Raw genomic sequence first — 12,348 nt, 5'->3', positions numbered from 1 at the left:
TGAGGTGATGTTGAAGATTTTGACACCTAGGGACGATGCCTGGAAAATCCAGATGCATGGCAATGATGAATCTGTACTGAGCTGGTGATACGTTGATTTCACCAGCTCTGCATTGATTTTTTAGCCATGGTGCAGGCAATGCCTGGATTTTCCTGCCTCTCAGCTCTGGCGCATGGATATTCACTCAGGTTCTGCCAGCTTCTCCTTCCAGGGGCCCAGAGATTGGGTGTGGTATGGCTTGACAAGTCAGGGGGTCTCACCAAGAGAGCTCAGGTGCTGGCAGGTGAAGTCTTTCATGTTCCTGAGACTTTCGCACAGGAGGCAAGCTCAGTCCAAGTCCTTGGAGAAACTTCACAAGCAGGATACACAGTTCAGTCTTTCTCCTCTCCAAGGCAGAAGCAGCAAGTGCAGGCCAACCCTGCAAAGCACGCACAACAAATCGGCAGTACTCCTCCTCACAGCTCTTCAGCTCTTCTCCTTGGCAGAGTTTCCCCTTGCTCCAGAAGTGTTCTAGTAGTCTGGGGTTTTGGGTCCCCTACATATACTCATTTCTGCCTTTGAAGTAGGCAAACTTCAAATTAATGTTTTTTTTTTGGTCACAAAACCCTGCCTCTTCCTTGCCCTGCCCCAACCATGCTATTGGGGGTTGGAGACTGTATTGTGAGGGGACAGACAGAGCCCTTTCATGTGCAAGCGACAGCTCCTCCCTCCCATTCTAGCCCAGGAAGACTCATTAGGGTATTCAGGACACACCTCAGCTCACTTTGTATTACTGTCTAGAGTGAATCCACAAACAGTCCAAATGTCAGTCTGACCCAGACGTGGATTCAGCAGCTAAGCAGAGGCACAGAATGGTTAAGCAAGAAAATGCCCACTTTCTAAAAGTGGCATTTTCAAACAGACGATCTAAAACCAACTTTACCAAAATATGTTTTTTTTTAATTGTGAGTTCAGAGACCCCATCTCTGTCTGCTCCCAATGGGAAACTGAACTGAGAAGGTATTTAAAGACAACCCCCATGTTAACCCATGGGAGAGTTAGGCCATGCATGGTCTCTCAGGCACAAACTATCCTTGCAAATAGTGAATTTGGCAGTATTTCACTATCAGGACAAATAAAAACACATCAGTATATGTCTTACCCTACCTTTTAAATGCACTGCACCCTGCCCATGGCGCTACCTAGGGCCTACCTTAGGAGTGACTTCCATGCAGTAAAAGGGAAGCTTTGTCCCTGGCAAGTGGGTACACTTGCGAGGTCGTATTGGCAGTTCCAAACTGCCCACACAGACACTGCAATGGCAGGTCTGAGACATGTTTGGAGGACTATTCATGAGAGTGGCACAATCAGTGCTGCAGGCCATCTACTAGCATTTGATTTTCAAGCCCTGGGCACTTCTATTGCACTTTACTAGAGACTTGCTAGTAAATCAAATATGCCAATCAGGGATAACCAATCATAATCACAATTTACACAAGGAACACTTACACTTTAGCACTGGTCAACAGTGATAAAGTGCTCAGAGTACCAAACCCAGCAACAACAAAATCCAGCACACAGTCAAAACTAAAGGAAGCCAAGGCAAAAAAGACAGAGGAAACCACACCAAGGATGCCAGATCAAACAGCAAGGGATTAAAATAGATAAAATAACAGAATTATGAAGGAACATAGTCATACGGTTTATGACATTCCTGAAATATTTTCTAAACTAAATAGTCACTACATTATCGCAGAACGTGTTTTGATTGATCTTGTTTATCAGCCATAATCATTATACATTTACAGAATATAAGCACATGCCAGAAATGTGCATGTGATGAAATAGGATTCAACCCTAATTACATGTTCAAAAACACATGTCATCAAACTAAAATGAAAAGTGGTCTGTGCACTGGAAGAAATGATCCCTACAACACACCCTCTGGATAAGAAAGATACATTAAAAATATGCATTATAATGTGCACCATCATATATCACAATCAGGAATATAAGGGATTTTTGTTCAATAAAAATTTAAGTGACTAAGACTTTTTTCATTTTCTGATTAATGTGGCTGGGTGCAAAAACAGAAAGAAAAATATAAAGAAGGCAAACAAGTATGATCAGTCACATTAAGACCTCTTTCTGTAAAACAAAGAAATACAGGTACAGTTACCTTTGAGCACAGAGATGCAATTTAGTCACCTGAATGAGGGCTGAGATTTCTTGCCAAAACAACACAGCAGAGCCACACAGAACGGCAGCTGCTGGATCAGATTAGACAGCTCTCGTTTTGAACAGAACAGAGAAAGCCCATTCATTTTTGATGTTGTTGAAGCAGACAAATCACATCCTTGTTCTCGATGGAATTCAATGAAGAGATTCCTTGTGGCCTTATTCTGGACAGAGCAGTATTGGTGCTGTTGGCGGATTAGTATTGAGTGATTTTTATGACTCATCAGCTTCTGCACGCTTCAGGATAAGCAACTTCAGTGCAGTGCAACAGGTTAGGCTAACATATCTGTTTGAAACAGTTGAATTAGCTTGTAGATTGACAAAAGTACAGTGCTCACATATAGTTAGCTGCTCCAAAACAAGAATGCCACCTTTATGGCATGCTTCCCAGTATATAACTGTATTCCTCGTTGCTTGTCTAAAAATATAGGCTGCAAAAGAAAATTGAGCCTTTGAAAACTTTTAAGTCTCAAATGAAAAACAAGCTCTTTGCATTGAAAAAGCTTTTTTTGCCACTTGAGGTTGAAACACTAACCACTTTTCTTGCACCCCTTAGCACTCCCTAACGCCACCATGCGTGCGCCGTATTAAACATATAGCGCACCATGGGTCAGGTTAGGGACAATAGCTTCAACGTTTTTTACGCTATTATTGTACTTTGCAGGATTAGAGCCAAAAATGTTGGCAATCCTGCAAAGTACATGGAGGCCAATTATAAATAATGGTGTGCCTCCTTTTAACGCCTGCTCTGTGCAGGTGTTAACAAATGCCGCAAAAAATGACACAGTGAAATCTCTTAGATTCCACTGGGCCATTTGTGCGGTCCCCCTAACGAGGGAAGACCCCCCTTGCATACATTATACTGGTGGAGACATAGAGGGTCATTTTGACCCTGGCGGGTGGCGGGTCCGAATAGAGCCGGCGGAGTAGCTGGGGTGCGACGGGTGCAGTGGCACCCGTCGCGATTTTCACTGTCTGCTTGGCAGACAGTGAAAATCCTGCTGGGGCCCTGTTAGGGGGCCCCTGCACTGCCCATGCCTGTGGCATGGGCAGTGCAGGGGCCCCCAGGGGCCCCACGACACCTGTTCCCGCCAGCCTGGTTCTGGCGGTAAAAACCGCCAGAAACAGGTTGGCGGGAAGGGGGTCGGAATCCCCATGGCCGGGGGAAATCCGGCGTAAAAGCGTCGGACCCGGCTGGGCGACCGCGGCTTCACAGCCGCGGTCGGAATACAAGATGAAGCACCGCCAGCCTGTTGGCGGTGCTTCATCCGGCCTCCACCCTGGCGGTCATAGACTGCCAGGGTTGGAATGAGGCCCATAATGTGACACAAGGGGCTACAAAGTGGCTCAATGAATGGATTGCGCCACTTTGTAAATATGATGCAGCGAATTTGGCCTCGTTGAGCCACATTAGCGTCATAAAAAATGACGCTAATGTGGCACAACGAGGCACTAGGCCCTCTTAAATTTGGGCCTTATTTTGACATCGGATTAGCTGTAGGAGCTAGCTGTCCACTGGCCATTACTCTCCACACCCCTAAATCTAGGATTTAAGGGACACCCCTTGACACGAGAACCTCCATTTTGATCGGCCTACTTCAAGGAAAGACAAGGAGGAGCTCTGTATCGCCGACAACAGGACTCTACCCACTGCATCAAAGCAAAAGAGGGAAACTCTATCCCTTAGGCAGCAGCCTGTAAGCGGCATGATCGACCATCATCCTTGGGTAAAACTCATCACTCCTGACCAAAGGGACACATGCGGAAGCTAATAGCACCTTCAGGCTACCTTGGACTAGTGTCACTAGTTCCATGGAAACTGCAGGTAAAAATACACCCAGATTCCAAATCTTCACCAGACATCGGGTCCGCAGTGGGAATGTCGAAAACCAGGTGGTCCACATCTTTTGGGAGTTGTAGTCATGCCTAACTCAAAGTTTCAGACTGCTACACTGCTCCCTCAGACCCCAGGAAGTTTTTAAAGGATTTCTGCTGCCTTAACGCTGCCAAGGGTTGTTGGTTGCCAGTCCAGTAACTGACTCCCTCACTCAACCCTGCAGGAGCGGGGCACAGTATGCAACCTGCATCCGGCATCTGCAATCCAGCCCCAGCTGAGATTTTGCATCTCTTTGTCAGTGATGTCATGTAAGCGATAAACTCAGCACTAGCGCAAGTTTCGTTCAGCACCACGGACATCCTGGGTACCATGGACCAGGTAAAACTGAATTGACTGCTGTTGTCTAGTCCCAGGAGCTGCACAAGGGTTCTCTGCAGCTTGACCTCCAAGTAGTCATTTGTCACCAGTGGTTTCCTGCCATTGACTTCAACTCACGACCAGTTCAGCAACACAGACAGCCAGGTCCATTCTGTACCCGGATGCCATAGGCCAGGTAAAATTGATCTGACTGTCGTGACTTGGTCCTAGGGACTGCACGACCTTAACCCTATAAGAGTTCCATACAACTTGCTTTCTAAGTGTATTTTTGCAACTAGTGATATTTCTCCCATGGACTTCAAAGCAATGTTTAAATGCCGGTTCTGCTGAGATTTAGTAATGCTTCTAAAATCTATACCTCTGGTTACACTTGTTCAATTCTGTTCATTTTCGTGTCTAAATTTATATAAAAATAAGCTCTATTTTTATAAATTGGTGTCCAATTTCTTTTGTGTTGTGTCAATTACTTATTTCCATGTTGGTGCTCTGAGATGCTTCCTCTAGATAAAGCCTGTCTCCTCTTTACCACACTACCAGCACCGAGGTAAGGATTTACTAGTGTGTGATCCAAGGACCATCATTGGGCTATTGTGAGAGTATTATATGGTGAGGACTAACACCCCACACCATATAACACTACACTTTCCTACACCCTCAGACCCACTGCCTGCCATTGGCACACATAAACACACACCAGGATTCATTTTTAAGGATTTTTCAATTTCCCCTGGACACCCTCCATTCCACAGATGTCTCCCCTTAGATGCACCTAAAGCAAACAATTAGAGCTGTAAGTTGTTATCCTGAGTGAAAATTAAATACTTTATGTTATGGCGGTGTGGTTTGACTTTGGAATTGATACACTAACCACACTAAATTATATGGTATGTACTATAAATAATTAAAACTACAAATATGCCATGTTTCACTAAATGTTTCTCTTTCTTGTTTGCTTTTAGGTGCACAAGATACATCACCCACTGAGTACTACCAAACAGACGCCTGGCACAAAGTGACATGACCACATCACGTAAGTCCTTCAGTCTCTTCCACTTGTGCAGCTAAGTGCCACTGCAGTGCCAAGACACTTTCGGTTATTCATTGTGCTTTACAAATGATTTCAACATAACATAACATAATTGTAAACAGACAGAGCTTGAAGATGGACCCAAAGAAAGGTGCTGCCAAGAAAGTGGCCATTGAGAAGGAGAAAAAGAAGCAGATATCCACCTCTGGTGTGCCTCTCAAAACCTTTTTCAGAAAACATGTGCCTGCCGCACTGCCCTCCACCCAGCAAGCTGGGAGTAAGACACCACCCCAACCTAAGCCCAAAGCCATATCTCTCAGTAAGGCAGCAAGTGGCATAATGGTAAAGAGCAGTGATTCTGAATTGGAGTTGTCTGTGCCACAAACTAGTACCCAATCATTGCAGGAATCTTGGAAAAGTAGACAACAGGAGCTACAGCCACCAATAGTAGATCTTCCTGAAGTAAACACAGGAGGTTGAACTTAATGCTGAGGAAAATGTACATTTTCTTGAACCATTGGCTTCCAAATCTCCTGCAAGAAAAAGGAAGGGTACTCCACCATCATTTCCAAGCCACCCTTCTTATGATCTGGACATGGATTGGACCCCGGCTGAGTCCGAGACCCTCCATGAGATAAAGAGGGAAAGGAAAGTTCCTGAAAGCCTTAGAATTAAGCAAGGGGGGACGAGGATGAGCCCATCTTTGTCATGGAAGCTGGCTCAGAGGGCACCAACATTACCCATCCTTTTCAACCTGCGCTGAGGGATGTGGCACTAGTACCACTGCCACCACCCCCGCCAGCCTAGAAATTTGTAAGACCCGTTCTGAGACCTCCACACACCACTGCCTCAGTCGAAGTATGCACTGCAGAGAGGAAATCATGGACACGCACACCTACCTCAAATTCTTTGGGTATTATTTCTCCCCAGTTTGGGTCTTCTCTACGATTGGGAAGCAGAAGGATAACATTGAAATTTGCCACATTTGCCATGCAAATGTTTATCAAGGAAAGCCTGTTTCATGCTACCATAATGAAGGGCAAATGACCCATATGAAAAAACACTGCACAATCTGCTGGAAGGAGCATCTTAAAACAATTACTGCAGGTGGTGGTGGTGATGAGAAGGGAATCGCGGTGGGAGGTGAAGATGAAAAGCAAGAAGAGGGTGACAGATTTACACATAGCATATCTGTCCCCAGCAGTGCATCATTATCACCCACCTCAGCAACCCCAAAATGGCAAAAGAATCAGATGGAGAAACTACAGCAAACAGTGACTGCCCCAAGACACACATTGAGTCTACTACCTCCTAGTTCTCTGAAGTTGCCTGCGTCAGTGGCATTACAGGCATGTTTAGGCAGGATAGGCCCTATGAATGCAAACACCCAATGGCACATTTGTACAATGGGAAGCTGGCTAAATGTTAGTACTAGACCTCCCTTTTACGTTTGTAGAAGGAGTGGAGTTAAAAAATGGGATCTCTGGTTGGCACTCAGTTTGCACTCTGTCAAGGAAGTGACCCTCACTTCAGTCAGGGCAATGGCGATACACACTTAAGATAACACCTGCTTAGCCCCTTGGTAGCTTGGCACAAGCAGTCAGGCTTATCTCATAGGCAAAGTGTAAAGTATTTGTAACAACAGACACAGTAATACAGTGAAAACACTACAAAATGGTCACCACATCAGTTTAGAAAAATAGCCAATATTTATTTAAGTCAAACAAGACCAAAACGACAAAACTCCAACATACACAAGTAAAGTTATGAATTTTTAAATTAAAAAGAGTCTACAGAAAACAATGGATGCACTAATGTTACACAAAGTACCTGGTTTGCGTCAAAAATAAAACCGCACCGGCGAGTGTGTCGGAAAAGTCAGCGATGAGTAGATTCCTTACTTGCAAGTGAGGCCTTGCGTTGTTTCTTCTCCAGCCAGGTAGGCGATGCGTCATTCTTCTCTCCCACAAGAGAGCAATGGATGCGAAATCTGGCCACACAGTGATGGAGAACCACGCTTGTGGGGGTTGCATCGATTTCAGCAACCGCAAGCGGGGGTTGCGTTGTTTTTCCAGCCGCAATGCAGGTGATGCGTCGATTTCCCAGCTGCGATGCAAGAGGTACATTGATTTTTCAGCCACGATGCAGGAGGTGCGTCGTTTTTACAGCCGCATTTCTGGTGGTGCATCTAATTTTTCCCCACACGGCTCCTGTGAGTAGATTTCCGCTTTTGTTCCACCAGCTTCACCTTTCAAGGGCCCAGGGACTGGATAGGGTACCACTTGACAGGGTAGGAGTCTCAGCAAGAGAGTCCAGGTGCTGGAAGAGAGTCTTTGATGGCCCTGAGACTTCAAAACAGGAGGCAAGCTCAGTATAAGCCCTTGGAGACACTTCACAAGTAGGAATGTACCATAAAATCCAGTCTTTGTCCTCCTTCAGGCAGAAGCAGCAACTGCAGGACAACCCAGCAAAGCACAGTCACAGGAAAAGGGGCAGTACTCCTCCTCCAGCTCTTCAGCTCTTCAGCTCTTCAGCTCTTCTCCTTGGTGGAGGTTCCTCTAGGTTCCAGACGTAATCTAAAAACCTGGGGGTTGGGTCCACTACTTATCCCCTTTTCTGTCTTTGAAGTTCGCAAACTTCAAAGGAAAGTCTCTGTTGTTGACAAGATCCTGCCTTGCCCAGGCCTGGCTCCAGACACACACCAGGGGGTTGGAAACAGCACTGTGTGAAGTCAGGCACAGCCCTTTCAGGTGTAAGTGTCAGCTGCATCCTCCCCACTCTAGCCCAGGAGACTCATCAGGATATGCAGGCTACATCACAGTTCCCTTTGTCTCACTGTCTAGTGGATATTCACAAACAGCTCAACTGCCAGTCTGACCTAGACATGGAATACACAAGCAAGCAGAGGCATAGAATAGTTTATGCAAGAAAATGCCCATGTTCTAAAGGTGGCATTTTCAAACTGACAATCTAAAAACCAACTTCACTACAAGATGTATGTTTCAATTATGAGTTCAGAGAACCCAAACTCCAAATCTTTATCTGCTCTCAAAGGGAAACTAGACTTTAAGAATATTTCAAGACAGCCCAATGTTAACCTGTGAGAGAGATAGGCCTTGTAACAATGAAAAACAAATTTGGTAGTATTTCACTGTCAGGACATGTAAAACACTTTAGTATATGTCCTACCTTTAACATACACTGCACCCTGCTTATGGGAATACCTAGGGCTTACCTTAGGGGTGCCTTACATGTACAAAAAAGAAAGGTTTGGGCCTGGCAAGTGGGTACATTTGCCAGGTCGAATTGGCAGTTTAAAACTGTACACACAGACACTGCACTCATGTAGGTGGCACAAATAGTGCTGCAGGCCCACTAGTAGCATTTGATTTACAGGCCCTGGGCACCTCTAGTGCACCTCAAGTGCACTTTATTAGGGGCGTACTAGTAAATCAAAAATGCCAGCCAATTGCACATACAATTTACACATAGAGCACTTGCACTTTAGCACCCGCCAGCAGTGGTAAAGTGCCCAGAGTAACAAAACCAGCAAAAACAAAGTCCAGCAAACAGTCATAACATAGGAAGCCTAGGCAAAAAAGACTGGAGAAACCACACCAAGGATGCCAAGACTAACAAATGGGATTTTTAGAATTTGTTCTGGCCATGAGCCGAAAATTCAAATTTCCCCTCTGACCTATTTTGCCAGAGTTGCTGTTCCAGCGCTCCATCAGGATGTGCTGCATTTGGTTGGACAATTTTGCAGCAGAGTGCTGTTCACAATAACCACCTGACTACAGACATGTGAACCAGTTGTTGAGCAACTGGATCTCTTTTTACAGGTCTCAGAGCTGAAGAAACTTTTAATGTGCGTTTGGCGGCATGCAACAGTAGCCATGTTTGCCAAGGGGAAATCCCATACAGTTCCAAACATCTAGCAACACCTTAACAGAAAGGAATTTCAATGGCTGCAACCCAGATGTCTTACAAGTGGATTTCTTTCCATGAACAATGACAGTAATGTAGTCAAGGCTAAGGCAGATGGTGGCTATTTCAGGGATCTGTATTTGTTGCACTGCATCAACCTGATTGAAGACATTGGCGGTCATTACAACCCTGGCGGTCGGTGTTAAAGCGGCGGTAAAACCGCCAACAGGCAGGTGATAAAAAAAATGGAATTACGACCGTGGCGGAAATTGCCAACATAGACAGCAACTTTAACACTCCGACCACCACGGCGGTACAAACAAACACTGCAGCGGTAACCGCCAACAGACAGGTGGAGGACAATGTACCGCCCACACTATTACAACCCACCAATCCCCACCTTTTCCGGGGTGGATTCACCTTGAACAAAAACACGGTGGAAACTGGACTTTGAAGGGAAAACGCTCACCTCTACACAACCCACGAGGAATCAGGACGCCATGGAACCAGAGCTCCAGATCCTGCCAGCCTTTATCTTCCTGCTCCTCTACCAGTAGCACGAATGCCGGCGGCGAAGACAACGGTGAGTACTGCACCTACGACACGGAGCGGGGGGAGGGAAAAAACAGTGACACACACACGCAAAAACCCCACCCCCATCCACTACAACACACACTCTAATACATATTGATACATAACAGTTACACCCCCAACCCCCCCTGGAAGAATGCAAGGACAAAAGGAAATGAGTCGAATAATTGTGATATATTCAATTACATACATCCAAAATATTTACAAATACATACATCTGTAGTATATACAATTATATACACCAAGAACACAAGTCCAAGGGATTCCACCATCATAGTCCGTGGATCACTGGGCCCAAAAGGCATGGGCGAGGCCCACACTCAATACCCGATCGAAACGGAGAGAACACTGCAGTGGCATCAGATAGAAATGAAACAGGCACCTCAGGGGATGAGATGGGGGGGCACCTCAGCCGGTTGAGTGCACAACACCAGATCCACGAGGGGGCTCCATGCCCACAGTTCAATCCTGGGGAGTGCAAAGCCACAGTCTCACAAGTCTCTACAGTGGGTGGTTTGCCCACTGTTTAATCCTGGGGAGTGCAAAGCCACAGTCTCACAAGTCTCTACAGTGGGTGGGTTGCCCACTGTTTAATCCTGGGGAGTGCAAAGCCACAGTCTCACAAGTCTCTACAGTGGGTGGGTTGCCCACTGTTCGATCCTGGGGAGTGCAATGCAACAGTCTCACAAGTCTCTACAGTGGGTGGTTTGCCCACTGTTCAATCCTGGGGAGTGCAAAGCCACAGTCTCTCAAGTCTCTACAGTGGGTGGGTTGCCCACTGTTCAATCCTGGGGAGTGCAAAGCCACAGTCTCTCAAGTGGATAACAGTCTCCACTGGTTCTGGAGGGGGCTTGTGGCCAGAGTGCTTCATCCTGCCAAGGACTGAGGGAGTAGATGTGATACTTCACTGGTTCTGGAGGGGGCTTGGTGCCCAGAGTGCTTCAACCTGCCAAGGACAGAGGTAGTGGATGTATCTCTCCACTGGTTCTGGAGGGGGCCTTGTGCCCAGAGTGCTTCATCCTGCCAAGGACAAAGGTGGTGGATGTCTTTCTCCACTGGTTCTGGAGGGGGCCTTGTGCCCAGAGTGCTTCATTCTGCCCGTGGCGGACTCAGTAGCGTCGGAATCATTGGCACAGACTGGCCTGCGGGGCTGTTGGCGGCGGTGTCATGGGCAGCGGTTCAGCTGGGGGCGGTCTTGTCAGTGGCAGCTGGGCTGCTGCTGGCGGTGCTGTCTGTGGCAGCGGGACTGCTGGCGGTCGCTTCCTGGGCAGCGGGTCTGTCTGTGGCAGTGTGGCTGCTGGCGCTCACCTCCTGGGCAGCGGGGTTGCTGCTGGCGGTCTTCTCCTGGGCAATGTGGCTGCTGGCAGTCTTGTCCGCTGTGCTTCCCAGACTTGCCGGTTTTACTGTGCACCTTTCCCACCTTGGATGGTGCTCCTTGCCACACTGCCTGACCTGCTGCCTGGTACACTCCACAATCTGGTGACTACTGGCACCACTGCTCCCGCCGATGTTGTGGCTGAGGTGCTAGGTTGGGACCTGGAGAGTCGGGCCCTAGGAGACTGACGGGGTGGGGGAGGTAAGGGAAAGAGGTCAAGGCTGGCCAGGAAAAGTTTCTTAGGAACACTGGGATGGGTAGCTGGAGGGGGTGTGGGAGTGGAGGAAGAGGTTGTGGTTGTATGAGGTGTACGTTTGGTGACTTTGGATGAAGGTGCATGGGCTGGAGGCTGTCGTGAGGTGGATGGCTGTTGGGTGGGTGTGTGGCTGCGGTTGTGTACCTTGGGAGGTGGCCTCACAGACACACTGGGAGAGGACACAGGGGATGTGTGAATGGTAGTGGGGGTGGTGACTACACTTGAGTGGGGTGTGGTGGTGGGTGTGCTGGTGATGGGGGTAGTGGCTGATGATGTAGTGCATGCAGGTGTGAGTGGAGATGAGACAGGGAGGGTGGAGGGAAGCAAGGAGGAAGAGGACGCAGTGCAGGCAGTGGATGTTGGTGTGTGATGCTTGTGTGAGTGCCTGTGGGATGTGTGGTGCTTATTTTTGCCAGAGCTTCCCTTGTGTGTTGAGGTGTGTGCATGCTGGTCTGATGGTGTGCTTGGGATAGGCTGAGGTACAGGGGTGTGGGTCTGGGTGGCAGAAGTTGGAGGGGGGAGGCTAGAGACAGGGACAATGGCTGCCATCAGTGCTGAGGCCAGAGTCTGAAAAGCTCGCTGATGGGCTGCCTGACCAGAGTGAATGCCCTCCAGGTATGCAGTCGTCTGTGGCAACTGCCTCTCTACACCATGGATGGCACTCAAAATGGTAGCCTGCCCAACAATGAGGGACCTGAGGAGGTCAATGGCCTCCTCACTGAGGGCAGCAGGGGTGACAG

Source organism: Pleurodeles waltl, chromosome 7 (genome assembly GCF_031143425.1).
Source record: "Pleurodeles waltl isolate 20211129_DDA chromosome 7, aPleWal1.hap1.20221129, whole genome shotgun sequence".
Classification (NCBI taxonomy): Eukaryota; Metazoa; Chordata; class Amphibia; order Caudata; family Salamandridae; genus Pleurodeles; species Pleurodeles waltl.
Note: the sequence above shows the minus strand (reverse complement) of the source record.